Source organism: Ctenopharyngodon idella, chromosome 23, assembly GCF_019924925.1.
Source record: "Ctenopharyngodon idella isolate HZGC_01 chromosome 23, HZGC01, whole genome shotgun sequence".
In the NCBI taxonomy this organism is placed as follows: domain Eukaryota; kingdom Metazoa; phylum Chordata; class Actinopteri; order Cypriniformes; family Xenocyprididae; genus Ctenopharyngodon; species Ctenopharyngodon idella.
The window spans coordinates 17,248,990-17,276,185 of record NC_067242.1 but is presented as its reverse complement, the minus strand read 5'-3'; the positions used below and the strand labels follow the sequence as shown (position 1 = coordinate 17,276,185).

Genomic DNA, 27,196 nt, shown 5'->3' with positions numbered 1-27,196 from the left:
ATTTGTTTAATGTGGTAATTTCAACAAACGCTTTCTGATATACGATTAAATAATATTTTCCAGCTCTACAGTAGGAATGGCATGTCTAGAGGAGCTTTTGGGATTCCTGAGCACTGACTGTGAGGTGCTTTCATTTGTTCTTCCGTAAACACAGACTCTTGAAGGATGAGGCACGCTCAATTTAGCTAAGTGAGCAGTCCCCCTTTTACCTCACTGTTCCTTTAAGAAACATCTCCCATTGTGCTGCCACTCCCAGAATTAGCCCATCACGCTCTGCCTAACATGGAAGGTATTGAAAACTTTCCATAATTTTATTTTCCAGAGCCTGGGGGTGTAAAAGCCCTTACACTGGTTTTGAAAGATGCCAGGGCCTGTTACACTACAAATAAAGCTTCTCTAAGTCTGCTCTTCATTATAAGCAGGGGCTTGGGTAAGGCCAATTTCTCCCAAAGAGGTTCAGGGATGCAAACAATCAATCAATTGCACATTTGGTCTACGCTCCTTGTGAATGCTGGGCCTACCACAGCTTTACCGTATAAAATGGAAGCATGCATGTTGACTGGGTGGGAACCTATCATCAAGTCTGTGCATATGTAGCAGCACTGTTATTTTTGAAGAATTCCCTTTTTTGTAATTGCCTACTGAGACTAATTTAACTGTTGCGTTAATTTAGTGTTAATATTTTAATTAATTAATACTAAGAAATTCTAGTGGTTGATTTTTACAGGCATTTGTTGACGCATAGTATAAAATTTAGTTCTTACAAATACACTGCTCGGCCAAAAACAAAAGTCGCTGTTTGGATTTCAATAGGCAAATACTTAAGAATCTATGAATGAATCATTATTACAGTGATTATTATGTTTCTAGCATGTTATATGTTTGGCAACGGTTCTTTTAACCCTTAAAGATGGAGTGTGTAGCTTTTCATTTCTTAACCATGTAGGAAGACACATCATGGCCATATTCCAGGATGACAATGTCAAGATTCACCAGGTAAAATTGTGAAAGAATGGTTCAGAGAGTATGAAGAATCATTTTCACTCACGAAGATCCTCAATGGATCCAACACTCACGAGATAAGATAAGCCAGAATTTAACACTGCCCATAAGAGGCCCTACAGGATACATGGATATACATATCAGTGTTAAGAAAATAGACTGTCTGAACGATTTGCAATTGGACTGATAAATCTGACACTTTAAAACCAGTGAAGGGGAATGTCTGCCTCCCTAGACAATTCTTTAGCAGTGTTTGGCCCCTTTTTGTCAATACAAGATCTTGACCAACAATTGATGCACCTCTTGATGGAAATCACAACATTTATTTCCATCGAGAGGTGCATAATTTTTTGGTCAAGATCTTGTGTTGACAATGCAAGAGGTGAACACTGTTTAAAGTCTACTCTAGCACATCCCAAAAACTTACACTGAGGTTAAGGTCAGTGCCAGTTCATGTGTGAAAATGATTGTTCATGCTCCCTCCCAACAATTCTTTCACAATTTGAGCCTGATGAATCTTGACATTGTCATCCTGGAATATGGCCATGATACATCTTAATACATGGTTGTTTAAGAAATGAAAAGCTTCACACTCCATCTTTTAGGGTTAAAAGTGTTGCAAAACCTATAACATGCTAGAAAAATAATAATCACTGTAATAATGATCCATTCATAGATTAAGTATTTGCCTATTAAAATCCAAACAGCGATTTATTTTTTTTGGCCGGGTAGTGTATTATGTAATATTTAATAATACATATTTTAAAATAACAATGTTGTTTTTAAAATTTGAAAAATGAAAAATGGCTTCCATACTTCTGCAAATTAAGCGGTTTATCTAGTGACAGCATGCCTTCTATAAATCCATGCTGTTTTTTGCCACTTAGGGGGAAGCCACTGACAAGCCCCATTGTTTGCATTGTGATGCTCCAGGAGATCTCTCTATCTATTAACAACAAACAGAACATGGTTGTCTGAGGATGGGAATCTCCTTAGGCTGAAGTAAAAGGTGTCCAATACTTAAACTCTATACATCACTTGACAAGCCAGCTGACCCTCTGGTCAGTAAAGGGGCCAAACACTGCTAGAGAATTGTCTAGGGAGGCAGACATTTCCCTTCACTGGTTTTAAAATGTCAGATTTATCAGTCCAATTGCAAATCGCTCAGTCTATTTTCTTAACACTGATATGTATATCCATGTATCCTGTAGGGCCTCTGATGGGCAGTGTTAAATTCTGGCTTATCTTATCTTGTGAGTGTCGGATCCATTGAGGATCTTCCTATAGAAGCCTAGAGCAAACATTCCAGGGAAAATGCAAGACATGAATCCTGAAAAGGTTTTTCATTGCCCTGACTTCACAGCTCAATCTCATCTTGACTTTGCAATTTTACCTGGAAGTAACATTATTTAGAGACAAAATAATATATCATTTATTATATTGTTATATTAATATTATTAATAATAATAACAGAGTAAGTATTATTATTATTATTATTATTATTATTATTACAATTTATAAATTACATTTTATTAACTATTTATTTATAATTACAAACAAAATGATTACTTTTAAATTATTTTTACTTTATTTTATTTTTTTATATAATTACAAAATTGACTTTTTAAATTATTTATTTTTTAATTGGATTTTTTTTTAATACATGTATTATGATTACAAACAAAATGACTGCTTTAAAAAACAAAAAAAACAATTTGCCCCATACTTGGCAGTCGCTGAAAATGGGCTCAAAGCAGACATGCATGAGATCATAACAATGTAGAACTTCTCCTGACAGCCTCTTTTAGAAATAACAATGGCTAAGTTGTGGCTTTGACAGACTAATGGTATGTTGGAAAATATGAGCTGCGTGTGACGTTCTGTTAAAAATAGTGGTCCTTTTACGCAGCATACTATCAACAAGCCCTCGAGACAGGCGTTGAGGAGGGGTTGATTAATGAAGACCTTGTCTGTTTGACATCCTTTTTCCTTTCACACTTCATAGCTTGAGCCCACAACACCTCCAGACCTCTGTCTTCCCAGACTGCAAGAGAACCGAAAGAGGATTGATGTGGCCCACAGAGGGTTTTCCATGGTAGTTCGTTTAGCTTGATACCATCTAAATCTCTAGAAAAGACAAGCTTGGCCACCTCTCAGTGATTTGAACCAGACTTTGTGCCAATTTGAAGCTGCTATTTATTGTACTGTTTACTAAAATACACATGTTGGGAAATCGCACATCTGTGTACCAACTGATGGTCGTGCTGTGGTGTGAGAGAATTAAGCTTGCGTATGTGTGCGTGAGAACAAGTGTCAGTGGTTTGCTGTTAAAGGTCACGGTTACTAAAATGTAGCAATATAAAGCACGCAACTGCTCTTTACCCTTATTCCCCTTTTCCCCCTTATGAACAAGATCCCTCCCTTCTAAACGGTTGTCCCTGAGGTTATTTTCTCACTAAAATGGGATTCAGTCATCTCCAGATCTCATTGCTTTCCTACAGACAACCAGTGGCCAGAACAAACTTGCAAATTATGACTGGTATGTGTTGATTTCTTGATGAGGTCCAAGAATATTTCTGGAGCCACACCAGAATAATTTGCAGGCATCCCTTTGATTCATTACCAACAACTTTTTGACATTAATACTAAAATGAATACCTCTTTTTCGCAAAGTAAATCATTAAAATAATGGAAAATTAAAGGGCGGTAATGATTTTGTGGTGCCGTGCTGTCAAAACCTTGTTGGGAATTTTGAGGAAAAACTCTCATCTGACCTTTCCAGAGGTTAAATAAATTTCGTTTTAACCCAACAGCTTTAGTACTTGGACCAATAAAGGGGCAAGAACATGATGAGAAGGCTATGTGTGTCTTCTTTTTTCAGAAGGCTCTTTGTCCTTCATTTGTTCTGGCATTCCCGATGAGCAGATTTTTCTGTTTACTCTCAGCTTTGCCTAAATGTTCATTTTGTATGGTCTGTTGAACAGAACAAACCTAAAAAAAAAGAAAAAAAAGAAGCGGTTCACCAGTCTCCGCACAGCTCAAGTCTCCGTCACCTGCAGTGACCCTTACTGAACCAAATCTGGAGTTGTTTCTGTAAGTCACCTAAGTGCTAATTCTCGTTAATGCCCCCATTTAGGTCAGCACTGCAGGTCCCTAGCCAAATACCGCCAGAGGATATTTTGCTTTCCCGGCCATAAACAATGAGATTCAGTCTGAGGGGGTCCACTCATTGCCATGTGTGTGTGATCGTGGTCTTTGCAAGCAGAATCAGCTCTGTTTTAAATGGCAAAGAGAAGCTCATGCATTTTAATATGGTGTCAAGCAAGAAAGAGAGGCAGTTTAGAGTAAAGATTAAACTCTTCTGACTGTGGAGAAGAAAAAAACTATTAGTCTGTATGGTCAAGTCTTGGCCCCCTTTCCAAAAGAGGGTGGAGCTTTAACAGCTCACGCTTTGGTTGCTCAACAACATCAAAGCTGGAGAATCTCACACAGCCAAAATGACGATTGTCAGCCTTACATTGTTCAAACTGAAGCTGGACACTGATGGAGAGCCTCAGGAAGAAGTTACATCTTTTAGAATACAACTGGACATTTCTGTATGGTTAGTGGATACATTTTATGTCGTTTCTGTGGAATTGATTCAACTCATCGACTAGCATGTTTATCTTTTGTGCAAATCCAGCATTCGTTTGTGAAGCAGCCCGGCGTAAAATGACGGTGTGGCAACAACACTCTACTACAACAACTCTTCCTCTTCTCTACAGCAGCCCAACATGGCCTCACCCCCTTTTGTAGCGTGTTCCCGGGGGCAGGGTTTATGTAAATTTTGGGGTTTGTGATGTCACCTACCTGGGAAGAAGCTCATTGTAGTCCTGTACCGGCAGGAAATGTAGGTGGGGGAGTAAATGAACAGCACTCTCTTCCACTCTCATTACCCGCAACTGCAGTGCCCTTGAGCAAGGTACCTAACCTCCAATTGCTCCCCGTGCATCGCAGCAAAAATGGCTGCCCACTTCTCCTTGTGTGTGTTCACGGTGTTTGTTTGCACTTGGATGGATGAATTGCAATGCACAAATTGAGTATGGGACACCATACTTGGCTACACGTCACGTCACTTTTGTGTTCCACAGGAGAAAGTCAATCATACAGGTTTAGAGCAAAGTATGAATTACACATTTTTATTGTTTTTGGGTAACTGTCCATTTTAGCTAGACCTTTTCGTTGAGCCATAGCTGAGCATATATGTCTTTGTTCAAACTCAGCTGCAATATAAAGCTGAGTCTTGACAGATAAGAGCCTAGATGGATGTGAGAGTTCACTCAGACTTGACTTATCTAAGAGCATATGTTGCTACACACATGCAAGGTCAAAGGGCACAAGCTCTTTTCACATCTTCAGTGATGTCATTCTATAATAAAAACCCACTGACTTTTATTAGAGACCCAAAAAATGGCACGGAGACGCCACTTCACTATGCGAAACACCTTGTTTGGGCTCTGCACCATTTTGAGGGCACATGCAGTTCTACTTATAGCTCTATTAATGATCATTATACTCCCTTCCAGATGTTCCCCTTGTTTAATGTTGCATGCACATGACAATTGAGTTCACCAGCTTGGCTTGGATGCAGCCCCACCACGTTCTTTTTCTTGCTAGACCAGTGCTAAATCCTGTGAAGGGTTGAGTATATTGGCCTTGTCAGTCAACAGCAGTGCAACGCATGTCTCAGTTCGATTGGTTCATGCTTTGGCATAAAACTGCATAGGACTCTTCATGGGAGATCCAAATCACAGGAAAGGCCTCACGCTTGCAGATGGATGACGTAGGAGAAGGAAGTCGGATCCAGTATTTGGTCTGGATCGCGTTGGCTCGGGGCAATGTTGGCAAGGTGTTTGGAGATGATTTTCTCCATAAGGTTGTGTTGTCTAAAAGGGTTGAAGGAGAAACGCTAGTGTGGAACTTGGCCTGCTGTCAGCGCCATACGGTCTTGGTAGTGTGGTGATGTGAAGCCAGCTGGCTCTGGATTTAACTGTGAGTGAAGGGAATTGTTTGGGTCCTACAAGGATACGTTCACACAAGTAATCCAATCTAAAATCTGGGTGGTCGCTAATGTGCCATTTTAGATGTATATTCCTCTCTGAAATGTCACTTTTTTTTTTTTTTTCTTTTTTTTTGGGAGGGGTTGTCTAGTGCCATGGCTACTTCACATCTGATTCCATAAGCAAGAGTGATCCACTGGCTTTTGGAGTTACTCGACTGCAAAGGCTTTGCTGAGCCACACGGCTGATGTAGAGCGGATTACATGGCTGCTTAGGAAAACACTTGGTAAATCAGAGTGTTATCAACTGTGTACACAACCTGTGAATCTAAACCTTTCATAAAAACCCGAATCCCACGGTGCACTCACAGCTTGAATTAACAAACAGAACTGCATTTACATGTGCTGAGTTTAATATAAGCAGTATATTTGGTCAAATGTCTTGGCTGCTGAAATAAAGCAGTTATATTTATACATCATACAAGGCTTTTTGAAGCACAAATAGACTTGAATTTTGAATTTGAATTGCTTTCAATCTACATAACATGTTAGACCAACATTATTCCCCCAAATGTGCCAACTAGCATAAAAATGTCTTGAAGTTTGTGGGTTAATTGAGGTTTATTTGACTGTGTAAAATTAGATTGAGTCCAGTTCATGAACAAATCATTCACAATATACAGTGGTGGTCAGAATTATTGGCACCCTTGGTAAATATGATCAAAGATGACTGTAATTTTTGGCACCCCTAGAATTTTTTTGAGTAAAATATCTCTGAAGTGTATTCCCATTCATATTTTATTTTTATTTATTTATTTATTTATTTATTTATTTATTTTTTTTAAGTACACCAGGGTGATCATGAACATTATATTGTCCAGCCATGACTTCCTGTTCCACAGGAGTATAAACATGAGGAAACACAAAGGCCAAATTCCCGTAATCGTTCATCACAATGAGTAAAACCAAACAATATAGTTCTGACGTGCTGCAAAAGATTATCTTTACAAAATAGAAAGTGACTGTAAGAAAATAGCTGAAGTATTGAAAATCCCCATTTCCACCATCAGGGCACTAATTAAGAAGTTCCAATCAACTAAAGATGTTTCAAATCTGCCTGGAAGAGGACGTGTGTCTAAATCGTCCTAATGCGTGGTGAGGAGGAGAGTTTGAGTGGCCAAAGACTCTCCAAGGATCACAGCTAGAAAAGTGCAGAGATCAGTTGAGTCTTGAGTGTTAGAAAGCCTAAAAAAAAAAAATCAAACAGCACCTACATCCCCACAAGTTGTTCAGGAGGGTGTCAAGAAAAATCATCTGCTCTCATCCAGAAACAATCTCCAGCATATTCAGTTGTCAGACAAGACTGGAACTTCAAAAGGGACCGGCTTCTATGGTCAGATGAAATTAAAAAAAAAAGAGCTTTTTGGCAGCAAACCCACCAGATGGGTTTGGTGCACACATGGATAAAAAGTACCCCATGCCCATTGTTAAATATAACACTGGATTTTTAATGTTTCTGCTGGAGGTCCTGGACATCTTGTTCAGATACATGGTATCATGGATTTTATCAAATACCAACAGATAAAAAATCAAAACCTGACCACTTCTGCTAGAAATCCAATAATGGGCTGTGGTTGGATCTTCCATCAGGACAATGATCCAAAACAAACATCAAAATCACCACAAAATTGTGTCTCGAGCACAAAATGAAGCTTCTGCCATGGCCATCCCAGTTCCTTGACCTGAACCCTAAAGAAAATGAGTGGAGTGAACTGAAGAGAAGCACCAACATGGAGCTGGGAATCTGGATCTGTAGAGATTCTGCATGAAGGAATGGTCTCTGATCTCTTGTCAGGTGTTCTCCAAACTCATCAGGCATTATAGGTGAAGACTTAGACTTGCAGTCATCTTTGATCATATTTATCAAGGGTACCAATAATTCTAACCACCACTGTAGGTGAACCAGTTCATCTGATTCTATTAAAAGATTCAAAAGAATGATTCATTCACTAATCTGACATAATGATGACAGATTAAAATTTGCTAAGTATGCATTTGCTGAAGATATCTGTAGTTTCCTTGACAATTTACTGGCAGAATTAAACATTTTAGTGAACATTTTCAAATTATCAAAACAAAGTATTAGTGAGGACCATTAAAACTTATTGAATTTAAAGTTTTTATAATGCACTAAAAAGATCTAGTTCAATTAGCTGCTGTATTACAACTCCTGAGCAAGATTTGATTGTAGCTTTTTAATTTCACTATCTTTTCCAATAAGCATTTTACTCTTAGACAGCGTACATAAAATGTTTAATGTATCTCTGTTTCCATTTATATTATTTTGTATTGCATGTGCATAGTTTTTAGAATCAAGAGGGACTGCTAATACTTTGTGCTACTGAGGAAACAGTACATAGTGGAGGCTACGACTGTGCAGACCAATGTGCAGATAATTACAGTAACTGACTGATATGTTGCAATAACAGAAAAGATGAGAATTTAAACTGATGAATTCACTGGGATGGGTGAGCCTTTCTGTAGTCTTCAGCAAAACAGGATGTGAGGTACAAAAAGTATCAGCTGCATTATACTGAGATATGAAAGGGCTAAGAGCCATATTGTTGTCTTAGCTTAGAATTCTGATCCACGTGGGTGGCAAAGAAAATCTTATTCTTGGCTTCAACAACTTATTAACCCTTGTGGGAGTCTCGGTGTGTGTTCTGTGAAACAGCAGCTCTGAAAATGTAAACCTGCTTGATGCCTAACAGTGTATTTCCAGATGCATTTACACTCATCTAAAGCAGTCAAAAGGCTTGTATAAGAATGAAAAACCAAGCTTTTCTTGGGTTTTTTTTTTTTTTTTTGATTTCAGTGGGTGATTTTGAGTGCTCTCACAGGTGCTCAGCAGATAAGAAGGGAAGCAGTTCATATTTTTTTTTTTTTTTTTTTTTTTTTTTTTTTTTTAAAGAGACAAACTTCTCAAATGGACCAACCTTTTCAGGGTTTGGTTGCCACGAAGATGAACGCTGATGCCCTTTTTCCATCCTTAGAGCACAGCATAAACACAAATCTCAGGTTCCATGACTAGGATGGACAACAAGCCGCAGTTGATGGATTTCAAAATGTTTTCCTCTTAATTCTGTGGTGTATCAGTGTCCATTGTGGAGAGAAGGGGAATTTTATTATTTTGTAATGGAAGAAATCATTGCCTAGGCCTGAATGAAGGCATGGAGACGGTACAGACCTAAATTGGCACTGTGTCACTGGAAACTTACCCAACACAGACACTCTTCAGTAAGTTAAAGTTCAATTAAAGTTCACCAAATGACTGTTGAATGATGTTTAGAAAGAAGATTTGCTGTGCTGTCTTATCCTAAGTATATGAGTGAAAGAGACTTGTTGTAGCTTGTTGTAATTGTTTAATGTGTAAAGTCTCTTTGGATTTGTGACCTCAGTGCTCTGAGATCCCATGTTGGGATTGTCACGGATGACGGCCATCCTGTTTTTCGACTAAAGGAATAGTTCACCCAAAATGAAAATTGTCATTTACTGTTGTTCCAAACCTGTACGACTGCCTTTCTTCTATGGAACACATGTTTTGAAGAGCTGTTTTTGTCCGAACAATGAAAATCAATGGGATCCAAAACTGTTTGGACAAAGATATTTTTCTTTTGTGTTCCACAGGAAAAACGAAAGTCATACAGGTTTGGATCAAAATGAGGGTGAGTAAATGATGACATGATGATTTTTCTTTTTTGGCTGAACTATTAATTTAATTCTGTGGTGAATCAATGTCCAGTATGGAGAGAAGGGAAATTTTAGTCTTTGTCATGGAGAAAACCATTGCCAATTTAGGTCTGCACTATATCCCCAGCCTCCATTCAGTCCTCAACACTGTCTAAACATGCAGGATCTGAATCAGCCCTCCACATCGGCTGGAGGAAATCACCTGGAAAGCGAGCGTTCTGGCTCTCTGCTATCTACAACGGAGAATGAAAGTAAACAAGGATGATAGTCAGCAGGAGAGGAAGGGATTGGAAAAAAACCTAGATTTATCTGTTTTCACAGTTTTGCCGAAAACACAGGTCATCAAGATCTCTTCTAGGAGGAAGTGGGCTTGTATAACAAGTGTTTTTATTTACTTCTCTTGTTTTCTGTGGGTAGGCGTTCCAAGACAGTGGATTGGGAATGCTCTGGGTTGGATGTTGAGAACTATTCATCGAATTGTAATACGAGAAACTCAGGAACTGCTTATGAGGCAGTGAAACGTACTTCCGTCCAGGATAGAGTGCAGAGTTTTGGCTTCTAGTGGCAGGGGTGAGGCTGGCCGGACGGTCCTTCCTTCATGCATATGCAAGCACATCCTTAGAAAGAAGCTTGGCTGAGTGTCAGGGGAGCACTACAAAAGATTGGTGCTTGACAAGAGGCTGAGCTCCCTGCCAGCCAGTGGGGTTACAAAGTGGGACAGAGGGCCCCAGCAATGTTTGCTAAGATCTAAAGCTGTTCTCTAAAGCATTATTTACATTTCATTCACTTGCACAGCTGAAAAGTACATAGCTTCTTTTTTTACCTTACACTTCCACTGTCCTTCCCTTTTCTTTCTCTTTTGTCTCTGCAAGTTGTATTCTGCCATTTGGTCAAAGAATGTGTACCAGAGGAAATTATGTGGTCTAATGGGATTATTAGTTGATTTGTTCCAAAGAGCACTCTCGCGCCAGTGGTGCGAAAGCCAGATCACCCAATAGCGGGAGGTTTTCTTTGGACTGCCCATCCGGCTGGAAGAGTCACACTGCCATTCACTGTTATTGCATGCTGTGCCAATCAAGGTTATTATCATTAAATAAATCTAAAACCATTAACTTGAAATGAAATCTACATTAACTAAACTATATGTATTTTACTTTTAGTTGATATTCATTTTATCTCAAAGTAAATTAACTTTTTTTTTTTTTTATGGTTTTAGACATTTCATTAGACATTTAACTTAAAGCTGCTGTCCGTAACGCACCTCTTTTTTTTTTTCCAATCAATTTGAGCATGTATATAGCCAGCCAGTGTTCAAAACTATCTCCTTACCTTAGCCCGGTTCACAACAGTAAGCTTGTAATAATGTTTTATAATTCGGGTGGTACTGATGGGTTTCCGTGGGAAATTTGAGCATGCCGCCATTCTTCTTTGCATCATTACGTCACATCTGTTTACATAGTCTCAGCTAGTAGGCTATATGGCATGTTGAGGATGCTGCAGGTGACGGATCATTTATAGCCTTTTCTATAATAATTAAACTTATGATTTTGATGGCATATTGTATGGTATGACAAGTGGACAATTAGAGATTAGACTGTACAGAAATTTGAATCTACAGGTAACGCTAATACACACTAAATACAGTCACGCAATGCTGATGTTGTTAAAATTAACAATTTGAGAACAAAGTATAACAATAATAATTTAATGGTTTGACGTGATCTGAGCTAAGTGATCGTTAGATTTAATCGCCATTGGCAGCGCGATTTATTGTAGGCCTAATACTTTTTTCCTCAGTTGGTCAGAACAAAAGTGGCAGACATTACTTACTTGTTCAGATGACATTTTCCAGAGAAAATTCTTATTTTGATCATACTTCCAAGATGTAGAATCTGTGATTCCGAAGTACAGTATCCACACCGATGTGGTGACTGACAGCAAACATTAGACTCATCCACGCTGAGGAGCTGTGCCGTTGCACAAACCACATAAAGGTGATAATTCCGCAAAGAACTGCAATTGCAGGTTTCGAACAGAGATGGCGACAAAGAGGCAAAACGTACGGACTGCAGCTTTAAACTAAAAAATGAGATGCAACTAAAATGTTTCAAGCACTAAAATAACAAACTAAAACTAACTATACAGACATTTAAAAAGAAAACAAACTAATAAAAGTGACAAACAAAGTTACTATAACTAAAATGAAAACACATAATAATTAGTTCAAAATATTAACAAACTATAATAGTATATCAAAGATACTAAGATAACACTGGTTGCCAGTGCATTATTTTGAAAAATTTGGAGGGGTGCCGTTGAGTAAATAAACTCCAGACAAAAATATTGGATGGCTGACGACTATAAAAGTTTAGTGTGGAACAAATGGATTTTATTATGCATTTATGGACACATTATGCATTTCTGGTTCAGGCTGCATCACATTATGTCAGATTTTAAGTCATAATAAGTAATGCAACCCCCAAATCTGTATGAATTCATGGCTGGTTTCGGAGGAAGATTCAACAGTAGCTGTCCTGCTGAGATGAACCTGATCCAGGTCAAGCTCTCGTTCCTTAAATGGAGGACTTTTCTTAGCTGCTTGTGGGGGAAAGTGGCTGTCAATGGGGGTTAGAATAGGATTTCTTGTTCCTCTCACAAACTGGCTTTTTTATGGCTGTCAAGAGGTTCCTCTTTGGTCATTGTTTATTGCCTTTGTTTAAATGGGCACCCAATTAGCACCGAGATGACAGCAGAGCCCCACCAGCGCCTTTTAAGATGTAGTGGGCTTCCTGCTTGTAGATAGACACACGTGCTCAAAGGCTGAAAATAGCCCTGTCCCCACAGTCCTAACATCAGGCTGTGAATTATTATGGGGAAAACAGACAGATCTTGTGTGTTTTTGAAACAGAAGAGACTGCGTTATACCTGTCCTGAATCAAGGCCGGTTATCCGCCAAGTGCCACTGGAATGGCTCCGATAAAAACACAATACTCCCAAACACAGAGGTATTACTGGAATTTGCACCTGTTGCAGGGCAAGCCCATGTGATCTGTTTCAATGTCCTAAAAGATGACCGCTGCTGGCCACAGCATTGCAGTTCACATTTGGTAATAAAAGTGACGAGTAGAAAATAAATGGACCACACTGTAAAAAATGAAAAGTTGAGAGAACTTAAGTTTAAGGCAACAAACTTCACCAGATTTGAGTTTTCTCAACTTGTTGTATTCAGTTTATGCAACAAAAAGTTGAACTAAAAAAAAATCTCCTACAAAAACAAGTTGGGAACTCAAAAATCTGCTGAAGTTTGTCTTAAACTTAAGTTTTCTCAACTTTTTTTTTTTTTTTTTTTTTAATACAGTGCATTTAGTTGTTCCATGGTGATCTTTGTGGCTTTACATTTTTAGATCTCAAAAATTCAGTTTAATCTTTTTAAAACATTTTTATTTTTTATAAAAAAAAACATACTAAACATGTAAAAATATCAGTGATAAAGTTTTGTTTTAAATTTATTTTCTATTTTTCTATTGATTTTTCTACTTCAATACTTTAAAAAAACTAAAGGTTTATTTATTTATTTATTTATTTATTTATTTATATTTATTTATTGCGAGTTAAATATCAAATACCAATGTTTTTGTTTTTGTCTTTTATTTGTTCTGTTCTATATTCATTTAATCCAATTCACACTTTGAAATTTTATGTCTTTAAAACATGCAAGATAAATAAATATGTAAGTTAAATATTATGTTTTAAAGAAATAAAACTGTAAATAAATTAAACATTAAGAAAGATCAATAACATAAAATAAATAAAATGAATAGATAAATAAGAAAGAAACTTGGGTCTCTTTGATATTTAACTTGCGTGTTACAAACAAACAAGCAAATAAAACGTTTATTTGTTTTAAAACATGCAAATTGAATATCAAAGATACCAAAGTTTGCTTGTTTATTTCTTGTTATCGATCTTGTTTAATTTTTATTTACACTTGAAATTTTATTTAAAACATGCAAGATTGATTGATTGAGATATAAAACAATTTTATTTGTTTTTTGTTTTAATATGTCATTTAGATTTCTGATTTATTTGGAATTTGTTTCAAACCAATGTGCCCCTTCATTTTGAATAAGCCATGATGCTTATAGACCATTTTCAGAAGAATGACATCAGCAGTTCCCAGTATTTCACTTTCTTAACTAAAACATACATTTGTCCATGAGTCTTTGAGTTGACCAACCCCCTCACCATCATTTAATGCTATCTCACACACAGGCACGCACACACACTGTGACGAGGACCTTTAAACGTGGTCATTCTCAGCGTGGCAGCTGCGTCCATTCTCTGAGAGGCCTGGGCGCAGACGTCCTCTATTGTAGCACAGGGCCATAATGTCCCCTTTCAACTGCCCCTTCATAAACAGCCAGGTGTGAGCGCTGTGAGAGGGGAGGGAGGCAGAACGCAAGGAGGGGTTTGCTGGCACTCACCACATCTATTTTCATACGAATGCATGTTCGTTAGAAGAGAGGATTCATAAACATTATAAATAACTAGTGATGTGATAAAGTCCAGTGCTTGAGCAGTTGTTGTTTAGCAGTAATGCTGTGTGGTAATTATTTCCTCATCTAAAAAAAGGGAAGGGAGCTGGAGGCTAAATTAAAGAGCTTCCTACTCTCATGCCAATCACAAATTGCTAGACCCTTGTCGTTTCCTCCATACTCGAAGGCTGAAATTAGAATAAAAAGCCACAGCCGTTGGAGTCTTTTCTTACCACCCATGGATGAGTTCTGCACAAAAGAGCAATATATTATTTGTGCATTTTATGCGTGTGAGGTCCCCCCCCCCCCCATTCTGCATATTACATGTCAAGACTTGAGAATCATTTATACTTATCCTACTGATAAGCCACTGTCTATAATTCTGCATAAAACAGCTGGCCAGTATCATGTTCACACGGATCAGAGGAAGATGCTGTAAAAATGCTGTATTATGCATGCCAAGCCAGTAGTTGATGTCACTTTGTAAAGAAACACTACGAGCCTATAGACTGAACCCGTAATACGCATGCTCATGACGTCACCATTTTTACATGGAGACGATAATGGAGTCGTTTTCTAAAACTCTTACTTTGAAACCTGTTTTCAAAAGTTTGCATTTTTAGTAGTGATCGACCGATAATGTTTTTTTTTTTTTTTTTTTTTTTTTTTTTTTTTTAGTACCGATTAATTTATGTGCCTGATAACCAATATGCAGAACCGATATTTATTTACTGTTATACTTCTGTTTTTGACACGATTACAACACCACTGAACTGAACAAACCATTTTATTTATAACAATCACTCCTTCCTTGCATAGAAAACAAAACAAATCTTATTTATACACCAATAAATAGAGGGGTCTGAAAGTGCAAAAAATAAAAAAAAGTGCACTAAACTGTTCGTTTAAAAAATAAAATCTTTGAGGTAAAAAACAGGTAAAATAATAGGTAAAAAAACAGGTAAAATAAATAAAGCGCAAAAGTAATTCTAACAGTGTAATCTTTGTCATCTTTAAAAAAAAAAGTGTTAAATTAGTAGTCTTTCATGTTAATTTTAATCTTCATATTACAAACATAATTTTATTTATAAAAAGCATCAGCAGCAACACTAATGTTAACAAAAAGTAAAATGTAGAATGTCTAATGTTTTTTAAATGGAGAAAATAAATTAAAGACAGGAGTCATATCAACTTTGCAGAAATGTAATACTTCATTTTAAACTACAGTTTTAGTAGATTTATAAGCTGTTTAATAGGCTAAAGAGTGAAGAATAATTTGCTGGATAATGTTAAATTGAATAATATTCTCTGGAATATTGGAATAAAACAAAACAGTATTTTATTGCATTTTGTATGTTATATCAGAATTATTGTTTTTGTTATTCTAGATTATGAAATATCTGCTGACAAAGCTGTTTATCTATGCATTTACACAAAACTATACTCAAACTGCGATCGCTCGTGGAGATAATAAATAATTAATTTCCATGGAGTTGTTTACTTGGATGTTTATTAGCGAATTAATGGTTATATAGTAAATGTTTATATAATTACAGTGTTTTAAACAAGTAAATCTTGTTAAAAGTTACATGCGGTGGCTGTGCTGGAGGAGCATTTCCTCAGCATCAACCCGCTGAACAGCAAAATGCAGACGACTTCACGAGACTGATGAGCAACAGAGAGAGAATTAAATTCAACGCTTTTATTTCCAACATATGCTCATTCATGGCTGTATTTAATTCATGCAAAGTTACATTTTTATTGGGACAGGACTTGACGGATTATCTTAAGTGACTCCATGAGCTTGTCTCTATTTCTTAGAGACAAGCTGCATAAACTAGCTATATTTCAGGAATTTATGTAACACATCTAATTTGTGCATTAATGGCTGTTATGTTAAATGAAGTTTACCAATTACAGCAAAGCAGGTAAGTATACTTTACCTGTGTATGCCATTGTCTCGTCTCCCCTCAGATGCGCTGTAATGGCGATCCTGTGCACAATTCTCAAAACACCCACAAGATGGCGACATTTATCGGTAAATCCGATATTACAAAACCGATAGCCGATTATGGTAAAATGCTTAAATAACAGGGAAAATATCGGTAAATTGATTATATCGGTCGATCTCAAATTTTTAGGCCCCCAAAACACCATTGTCATGTAAATGAATGGGCAAAATGGTTGAGTTTTCCATTTTTGGTTGAAAACGGTGTCGTAAAAACAGCCCCTTAATCGGAATATCCAGTGCAGCTGAACATTCATTTATATCTTCACATGTCCAAACAAAAGTACTTCTGGTTGATATTTGAAGCAGTTTGTCTACATAGAAAGTCTATTGACAAAGTACAAAGTACAAAGTTTTTTTTTTTTTTTTTTTTTTTTCCCCACACCATTTAACTAAATTAATTTTATTTTATTTTTTTATTTATATTGTAAATTATTCATTCACTCATGTATTTTATTAATTGATTGACTTTTGACTTAAGTTTTTTACTATTTATTTAACTTATGAATTTTATTGTAATTCTGTATTTTTTATAAATATTTTATTTGACTGGCTTTTTATTCACTTAGTTACTTGCTTATTTAACTAAATTAAATTAAACACAATTAATCATTTATGTATTTATTGACTTTAACTGAATAAATTAAGTTAAAGGATTATTTACTTTAAAATGAAAATTACCCCAAGCTTTACGTACCTTTAAGCCATCCTAGGTGTATATATTAATAAATATCCTGATGCATTGAGGCTTTATAATGGCAGTGAATGGGACCAACGAGTATGAAGTTCAAGAAAGGGCATCCATACATAAACGTACTCTAAACGTCTCCGGAGGGTTAATAAAGGCCTTGGTTTGTGTAAGAAAAGAATCCATATTTAACAAGTTAGAAAGTAAAATATCCAGCTTCCGCCAGACCACCTTCCGTATTCAACTTAGGAAAAAAGTGTAACGTCTCTTGCAGTTCAAAACGCTTTTCGTTACGTCCTATGCCTTCTGTATTCAACTTAGGCGGTCTGGTGAAAGCTAGATATTTTACTTTATAACTTGTTAAATATGGATATTTTTTCTTACACAAACGCATCGCTTTGCTTCAGAAGGACTTTATTAACCCCCCGGAGCCGTGTGGAGTGCGTTTATGATGGATGAATGCACTTTCTTGAGCTTCATACTCGTTGGTCCCGTTCACTGCCATTATAAAGCTTGAATGCGTCAGGATATTTATTAATATAACTCTGATTGTGTTCATCAGAAAGAAGAAAGTCATGTACACCTAGGATTGCTTAACAGTGAGTAAAGCTTGGGCTAATTTTAATTTTAAAGTGAACTAATCCTTAATTTAAATAGTCAGGGTTTTTTGCTCTATTAACTGTAACTATTTAACTAAATAATATGGACTTTAATTGAAAAATTAGATGCTTTTAAAACATTAGTTTTGGTGTGTCATCAAGCGTTTCACCTTTTATCTCATCTTCAGTCCTGAATTGCCCTGAACTGTCCTTTTGCTCTATAGTTGTCCTGATGCATTTAGCCACCCTTTTCCAATCTTCTCCTTATCACTGCCCTAAGCAACCTCTAAGGTTGTGCGGGGGGTGACCATGATCAAGATAACTATCCACCTCACACACACACACACCAAACATTAATTCTCTCTGTCAATGACCTGCTTGCGGCATGCTTTTAGGGATTATACTCAACCAGCCATTTCAGGATGTCGAAGTGCGGACAGGGCCTCCTCACATGAGGATTTGCCTTTTCTGTCTTGTTCCTGCTTTTCAATTCTGGGTCTGAGAGGATTAAACCGTGCTTCCGGACGCAGAGCATTATTTGCCTCAGATAAGAAAGCTAAAGGAAGTAATCGGGATCTAGTGATCCCTAAAGATAGAAATATCTTATCAGATTTGATACAGTTTTGGAAACTTACTGAAAAGTTTAGTGTAGTTTCTGTATAGGGTAAGTAAAAGTTCAAATTAAGTTCACCAAATAACCCGGAAGGCACTTATGTTGGAGTGGATGTGGCATTCATTGGGTCTCATTCACTATTAATTGCATAAGTGTTTGCAAAAGGTTTGCATGTAAAATATCCACCAGAACAGGTGCAAATGTTTATGAACTTGTTTTTTTTTTTTTTTTTTTTTTTTAAGCCCACAATTTTAAATGGAGGGCGTGTACTTGCAGTTAGTAGTTAGCATAATATGCAGCTAAACATCTCTATTTATGTGTCTTCTGGAAACAACAGAGACTTTTATAGTGAATCTGTAATTGTTCAATCCATGACCAAGATCAGTGACCTCTGCGCTAACCTTTTCCTCTACCTGTTTAAGGATCAGATGTAGTCTAGGAATGAGATGATGTTAATGTAGCTGCTCTTTTTACTTTTATTCCCTCATAGAAAAGCTGTCAGGTTAAAGTGGTATGAATTGAGACAGAAATGTGGACATGAAGGTCTGTAACTCTTACTTTTCATGAGGTGCCAAAGGTCTTTTCTGGGGAGGAAGGTTGGCTGGACAGGAAAATTATGAAAAATAAATAAAGGAAATGTGGGCTACCAGCCCTGATTCCATTGGCCTGGTGTCAGACCTGATAACCTGCTAATGTATGATTTCATAAAAAGAAAAAAAGAAAAGAGTAAAGCTGCAGAAATGTTATACATTTAGGGTTTATCTTCTCCCCTGTCTCTCGACGCTTCTCCGAGTGTCTCTCTGAACTTTCTGTCTGTCATAAGTGCTCAGTTTCTGCTCTTGTAGTGTGGTTTCAGTCAGATATGGGCCCTGTCCCAAATGGCACACTTCTATGCACTTTCGGTCTCATGGACTTACAATGGCTGCCGCGTACGCGTGTCCGTTAAGTCCACAAGACCGTAGGGAGTCCCATTTGTCAATTTTAGGCTTCAGAATGGTGCTCGCGAGCGCCCCCTTTGCAGTCGATATGCGCCCTCGATGCACACTCTTGCTGAGCCCGCACTGGTGCAAGCTCCGCGGCAGACTTCTTCCTGACACTCAAAGCGATGTTAGGTCACGAAAGTGCGGACTCGTAGGAAGGCCGTGAGTGTTTAGGGTGCCATTTGGGACAGGGCCTAAGACTGTCATTTTGCATTCAAGTGAGCTTAATTAGAATATTAGAATATATAGAATATATAAATAGACTCCACCCCCCTTTTAGCTTTGGAGATAGTTTAATTATATCATGTAATGCTTTATATTGCAAGAATATCAACAGATCAATAGATTCCTTATAGTATCTATATCGCTGACCTTTAAATTCTTCATGATACTGATTTTGTGACTGTTCATTGTTGTTTATAGTGACAAATAAAAATGTTTATGTATTTGACCTAGTTTTTATGTTGTCTCATTCCTAGAGTCTTAGAGGATGGGAGTTTTCATGTTCTGTAGAAATTCCTTTCCGTCTTCCGCCCTTCACTCTGACAATGCACCAATTCAAAGCCTGTTCCATTGGAGATAGTGGTTCACACTAATGACCCTTGCTTGAGGTGCCTTTTCTGCAGTGGAAGAATGTTGCAGGATCTTTCTCTGTCTCTCTTGCAGCTGCTTCCCATCTGCTATATATGCAAGATTAGTATCGCTTTATTCTTACATGTGGGGCTCCCATGGGCTAATAATTTACACATGCTGTCATGCCACACTGTGCTTTACTGTTTCTTGAGCGCTGAGATGCTGAGCAGTGACAGAGCCTGAGGGATCCAAGGGATCTTGGGATTCCTAAGCATGCTAGGGGCATACAAACCCCAGGACAGTCTGGACGATAGCCTGTCCCTTTGACCCAATACATCACTGTCGTCGTTCGTCAAAACAGTGGTCAAGACAACCTGGGTTTGGAAGTGAATCAACCTTACCAGAACCCAACAGCAAAGTGGTAGGAAGAATGTTGCACAGATAATGGTTAATTGCCTTCACTTTGTAAAGTATGTCATGGTTTGGAATTTATAGGCATATTTTTATAGAAAATAACTTCAGGTCATTTAGTTTACTGAATTGCCAATGTGATTGGAGTAAAATCATGTTATAAACTGCTGTACATGTCTTGGCTGCACTAATGTGTTTCAGAAATGCTAATGTACTTAACCATGCAGAGGTTTTCTGGCCCAGTGTGACTGAGGGGCCCATATTGCGGATCTAGATGATGGTTCTGATAAAGACTACAGAGGAAATGACTTTTATATTCGGTTTCAAGGCAATGAGGGCCTATGAAACCAATACACTGTTTGAAGTGTTAGTCAATAAGTAGCCCGTGCGCTCGTTCCACGATTGCACATGGCAGCCATGTAGCCTAACAGCTAAAGTAACACTCTCTTCCGACAGTTGTTTCAGCTTAAAGCTGAAAATGGATATTGCTTGGGATCTGGAGGCATTTATAGTTTCTTTCGTCCAAGAAAGTACTTGACAACACTCTTTAATTTTTCTGGCAAAAGGAACCATCCACGGAGCGGTCAATCTAGGACATGTGTGGGCAATTAGCTTGAAGTTAGCTTCCACTGATCTGAAGCACAGAATTGTTTTGTCAAGAAATAAAAGTACATTTGAGTATTAGCTAAGCAGTTTAAAACATGTGATAGCTCTCTAGAGAAGTTTCCTTACATTAGCAGGTCTGTTATTGGTAATTATTTGGTTCCAGTGAGGCATGAATCCCCCTCCGCTCTCAGTAAAAAAAAAAAAAAAAAAAATGATTGAGACAGATATGCAAATAGTGGTTTAATGTCATTTTGACAGCGTGTAAACACACTTTGTAATAATAGGGTAAAATTACTTTGATTTAAGTTTCAATAATTGAGGTTCCACCCAATAGTTATTGGCTGATTAGAGCCAGTGACACATGACGCTTGTCTGTATACTGATAATTGCGTTAACTAGCAACCCGCTTTGATGTGGAATCTCAAAGAACGGTGCTGACGAGCCTGACAATGGTGACAGTTGTCTGGGAAATTAAAGTGGTGCAATTAGTTTGCAATTAGCCTACTGGTTTACCTTTTGATCTGCGTGATGTCCTAGTCTGATGAATGGCATTCAGTGACGTTCCTGAATAGCTGTTGAGTTTTGGTACATCCAAAGTGAAAATGGTCTTCCCTTTGGGATGTTGTGTGTTTGACACTTAAGCCTAGCCATTTCATGTACGTTGGCGATGAAGATGTGGATATTTCAGGAGAGTGATGGGCTTATTTGCTGAGATCAGAGCATGCTTGAGGTCAAAGCATTAGGCAGCTGACTCTATAAAGTCTTTGATCCAGAGCGCGACTGCATTGCATGCGTGCTTTTGGCACTCGAGTCCATGGAAGACAACACCACGAATGTCATTTATGTTTAGAGCTTGTTCACGCTCGCTCTCTCTCTCCCTCTCTCTCCCCCTTGGCCCAAAGACATCAAATCTCATCCAAGCATAATGAATGAGATAAATGAACCAAGTAGGCCCCCTCTAGCTGATATACACACACACAAGGTTCTCGCTGCACCTGTGAGCCTCATTTAGGCTTGTAGATGGGAGAGGGCCCTTGCAGGGGTTAATTCTGTGTCCTTCTTTTGTGTGTTGGGAGAGGGACTTTTTTTGGTTTTGCTCTACACAGCCTAAGTGACCTCCTGCAGGGTCTTCAGGCTTATCTGACACAAGAACAGTTCATAGTGTCCTATTCTAGAGGCCTCAAGCACATAGGTTCAAAGAATCCTTAGGGATTGTTTTAGTCTATAGATTCACATACCAACCGTTTCTTTTTTCATCAAGGTGTTGTAAGGGTTTTATATCTTAGAGCAGAGTTTTGTTTGATTACTTTTGAAGCATTTTTTCACAAACCCCCTGCAGATTCTCTTGCAAAACCTGGTGCAGATCCCATTTTCAAACCCCTAGAGGTTTGCAAAGAAACTGCAGGGAGTTTGTTAGGCAGAAATATTTAATTTAGAAGAAAAATGTAGAAGAAAAAACAAACAAACTAAAGGCTAACCTTTTTGTCTTTATTTCGATATGACAGTGCAAGAAAGGAATCATTGGAAGCATTGAGGACTCGAACTCGGGACCTTCACAGCACTGCTTCACTGTATTTCAGAGCACTTGTCCACAAGGCTATGACTCCGATAAAATTAATTTCATTAATTTTCTAAAAGATGTTGTCACTTATTATTTGGAAAGAAACTTGCGGCTCTCTTGAGGTCAAAGATGGGTTTACTTTAGTCTTGGGACAGAGCGGTTTTAGCTGACAAAAATGTGGGAAACCTTGTCTTGGATTAACAAAAGTTTTCAAAGACCATACCTACTGGTACAATAAGCGACATTTCTTGTCAGTGATCAGTGAGTCCACTAAAGAATAGGATTGTTTGCCACTTTTCTCCCTCAAAGGCTTTTAGAAATATCAGGGTGTGAGGGTTGGGGGGGCTGGCTTTGGGTTTTGAGGTGCGGCATGTACTAAGTGTGTAGTTGTAAGGGGGTGGGGTCACACTTTGTGAATTCAGTCAATCTAATTTGAGCTCTTCCCCTGAAGCCCTCATCTCATTCCCCTTTTTCCAAACCTCATGTGAACCAAGAACCGGGGGTTTTTATTCCCCTGATGAAAATAGCCTTTGTTGCTCTTAATCTAATATCCTGAGCATTTAAACAGCAGTGAAAATGAGAATCCTGCTAAAATGTTGGAAGTATCTGTTTTCACCCAGTAGTTCCGCTGAACGCGCTGGCCGGAAAATGGATCAGAGCGACTCGCGCAACAGCATGCAAATGGCTTTAAGATGTGATGAATGCATTTGCTGGAAGTTTGTGTCCTGTTGCATAGGAAAGCCTTTAAAAACGGGACTCTTTTTGATTACACGCTGGATGTGTTGAAGGAAAAAAAACCTGTGTGGTGGTATCAAACCTGAGTCACTCTGTTCTTTCCACTCTAAGCATTAAGTTATGCAATGCTAAAACTCTCGTTTTGCCATCTGCTGGTTCTTATCTGCCCTTCCAGCCTCTCCTGAAACTGTCATCAGTCTGGTATCTCTCCCAGATGGACAGGAAAGGTGAAACAGATCTAGTATTGAAGAATATAAGACGTGCTAGTCTTCTCTTTGACCGTGATGACGTGCTCACAGGGTTTGTTTGATTTGGGGCTTTTGAGGGTTTGTCACAAGTGAAGATTGATCAGTGTTTGAGTTTGGTCTGGGCTAACTGAAACTTTTACCAGGTGTGAAAGCAGCTTTAAAGAATGCTAATACGTCACTTAGCAGCCTTTGTTTTCATTTCCTCTACTGATGAACTCAGTTGCTAAGATAGCACAAAACCAGGGTTAGCATGTTTATTGAGCTGAAGTTTCATAAGACAAGCCACTTTCTCTTGACCTTCTACTAACATGAGAATAAAATGATTGGCTTTCAATTGTCAGTGCACCAACATTCACTGTTTTTCTAGTCTTGGGTGGCTAAAGGGTCAGTGGCATGACTTCTTTCCTTTTTTATCCAATACATATTCAAAAGATATTAAAATTGCAATGCATCCATACAATGACTTGTCGTTTTGGAATTAATTTATTTAAATGTAAAAAATGTCAGGATGGTCTTACTAACCTGATATAATGAAGAAAAAAGTACCCCATAAAAAAAAAAAAAAAAAAATTATGAACTAATACTTTCTAAAAAAAAAAAAAAAAAAAAATTTTTTTTTTTTTTTTAATATATTGGTTAGGATATGTACAAACTTGTACTAGGTTACACCAACACAACATTTTTAGAGTCAGTTACATTTAAACTTGTGATAAAACTTTGCTTGAAAGTTTTTCAAAACCATCATCAGTACAAAAATTACATTTGTAGGAATTTGGCACATTGCATTTAATTTTTTTTTTTTTTTTTTGGGACATTCCTCTGCCATTGACCCTAAAGCAAATGCTTCACTAAAGTACAATTCAATATAAAATATAATAGCATTGTAGAATATTAGTATATTTACTCCATCTTCAGATAAATTACAGTAAGTTATTTAAATCCCGTAGCATTGCAAATGACAGTAGCTCAAATGAATGAAACTAAATGGCGCTAATGATCCTGGCTCAGTCTCTTATCTCCTGAAAATCTCTTTCTCGCTTAACTTAAGGCAGTAGATTGCAAAGGACAGGAATGCTGCCGAGACAGCTGAAGATTTATAACAGGGAGGTGTGATTTGGGCAGATGTAACAGTGTAGTGCAAACAGCAGTTCATTGTGGTCTATGCAAGACTTTCTTTCTTAAACTGACCATACTCTTTGTGGAGTTTTTTTTCCTCCCTCTATGCTTTAGTGCTGCAGTACAACTATATGTGTGAGTGAGATTTGAGGAACCCCAGACTGCTGCTATGGGATTCCTGTGAGCTACAAGTGGCAACATAAATGTTCAGAGACGTGCTGCCCTCCCTCTCTCACTCACTCGCATTCTCAATCCCCTCCCTCCTCTTCTCCTCTCCTCCCTCTCTCTCTAAATCTCAGGTTACCGTGGCTGGAGTTTTTAGACATCTCTGACTAGTGTTTCCCTTATGTCCTTGTCCCTGCCTCCAGCCTGGGAAGAGCCACCCAGTACTCTCTCTGATTGGACTGGGTAGTTTGTCTTGACGCACCACTGTGCTGAGTGCTGGAGGACGTGTTTCAACAGATGGTTGGGGTTAGTGTGTGTCATCACATTGGAGAACGGATTAGAGGAGGAAGGTTGTCTTCCAGGAGCAGTGTGGTCCCCACAACACTCTGAGGAGCTCAAGAGTGAGCAACCCACAGCGAGAGAGATCAACTCCATGAGCAAGACTGATATCCAGGTAGTAACACTTCTGATTCTCATTCTCTCCAGCTAGTCTGTTTTTCCTTGGAGGGTCTGGAATTTTTAGTTAATCTGTATTAAATGTTTTTGGCTGTCTCATTTGGTTTTCCTGTGTAAAGCTGAAGTGCTGTCAGGTTTGGGATTCATAGAGGGGTATTTCTGAATGAGAAATTGTGGTTTCTGACTGTTGAGACGTCTTGTTGCATGTTATGCGAGTTTTAATGAACCATGTAATTGGATTTTGACATCCCCTTTTGCAAACCTTGATTTAATTGCTGTTTCTGTCATGCTAAAAAGTTTAAAAGAACATCTTACTATAGATCATGACCCTCAGACTGTGCCAATTATAAATTTACATGAATTTGATTGGACATCAAGCTAAATCACCTATGACTTTCAAACTTTAATTGGACTATATTTTTGCTGCACAAACTATTTTTCAGACTGATCCCTGCACTTGTTGCTGGCAAACACAAGTTTAATCTGTTCAATTTTGCATCAATTGTTTAAATAAGTTGTGTCCTAAGCTGACACTGTCTTCATACTGAACAAATGTGGTGTTAAAGAACATCTCCTGGACCAGGTTGCAACATATGCAAATGGAGGGGTGCCTCTAAAGAAATCATGCAACAAGTTTCACTCAACTCCAGTAAACCAAAAAAAGGCAGAACTGCCAATGAAGAACTAGATGTCTAGCATTAATATGTTGCTGCCGGGCATGTATACAGCGCGAGGTGTTTGCTGAGGGGACTGTACAGCTGTAAGGGTGAGGGGGGGGCAGAAGAATGATGCCAGGAATGCCACAAAGACAGAGTTGTGTGAATGATGTTTATTTACACACATTAATCAGCCATGTCAACATCACTCACTCACTCACACGCTGAAATTCATTTGAGAAAACCACAAATACATCAGCGCTAGTGTTGAGATTTTACAACGAGGGCAGTCATTACCAGTGACGACTGCAGGATTATGAAGGGACGTGATTTTAGAAGCTTGTTTCTTTTCGTTCAGTGTGTTTTCATTTCTGTAGATGTACAGTTATGCCTTATTAGCTGAATTTGTTTGGCTGTGACTTCATTAGTGTTTGAAAAATCATTTGAGAGATGAAGCTTATGCAGACATTACCTTTCGTTAAATCAATTTAACGCACAAGCGGATTTGATTAAATGTGAGGTTAAAAATTGCCTTGCTAAATCAGTCTTGATGGGTTGCATTAGTTGCCAAAAACTGCTTTTCATTACATATTTATATTACGTGAGCCATATGTAATTAGGTGTTGTAGCTCTGAGGTCTAAACTAACTCTTGGTTAAGTTTGAAAGCAGACAATACCCTTGACCTGTTCGTTCTTTGCGAACAGAGCTATGCCGTAAACTTGTCAGTTACAGTTCTTCATCAATCACTTGCTCTAGGTGCAATTAGTTTTAAATATACAGGCCTGCTTCTCATTTTTGTGCACTGTTTTTAAATGAATAGTACTGTCAAAAACGTAAATGTCAATTACTCAAACACGTCGTTTCAAACGTGTATGAGTTTCTTTTGTGGCATGCAAAGGGAATATGTTGAATGTCCTGGCCACTCTTTTTCATAATGAAAGTGGATCTGAGGTGACGAGCTCCAAAATCCACAAAATAGCACCATAAAAATTTCATTCATCTCATGCTCTACTTTATATTCTACTGAATGACAGAATCTGTATGAAAGCTTTTTGTAAAGAACGGAGAAAAATTTTGGAGCTTGACAGTCCGGATACCTATTCACTTTCTTCATTGGAACACAAAAGGAGAAATATTTCATATTTGTTTTCCATATAATAAGATGCAAACATGTTTGGAATGACACAAGGCTAAAAAATGACTGAATTTTCATATTTGGGTAACGGATATATGATCTTGATCCCAGCATCTTTGAGAGATTGCTGTGGTTTTGTGTCAAAGTCTAAACAGTTGCTGCAGCTGTTGTGAATAATTTGCAGTTCTAGATTTGGATCTGCCAACACTAATATTGTTTCAGTAGCTGTTCGGTGTTTTAGAGAGTTTGACCAGGGATCAGCTGTACCGTGAGAGTGGGACCATGAGAGAGCATGAACTCTAAGCTCTGTGTGTATGCGC

The 27,196-nt window shown here is 37.9% G+C and overlaps 1 protein-coding gene across 7 annotated transcripts in view; it reads left to right on the top strand.

The window, feature by feature from the left end:
• sulf1 (sulfatase 1) overlaps positions 1–27,196 on the top strand; it is a 105,875-nt gene that overhangs the window by 36,511 nt on the left and 42,168 nt on the right. For 5 of the 7 annotated variants that reach the window (XM_051881487.1, XM_051881482.1, XM_051881485.1 and 2 more), the window contains exon 2: positions 24,763–25,082. The exons of 1 other annotated variant lie outside the window; for it this stretch is intronic. The gene's annotated coding sequence lies outside the window, so the exon portion shown is untranslated. The remainder of the gene's footprint in view (positions 1–24,762; positions 25,083–27,196) is intronic. One more of the 7 variants, XM_051881483.1, reaches the window with a different exon arrangement.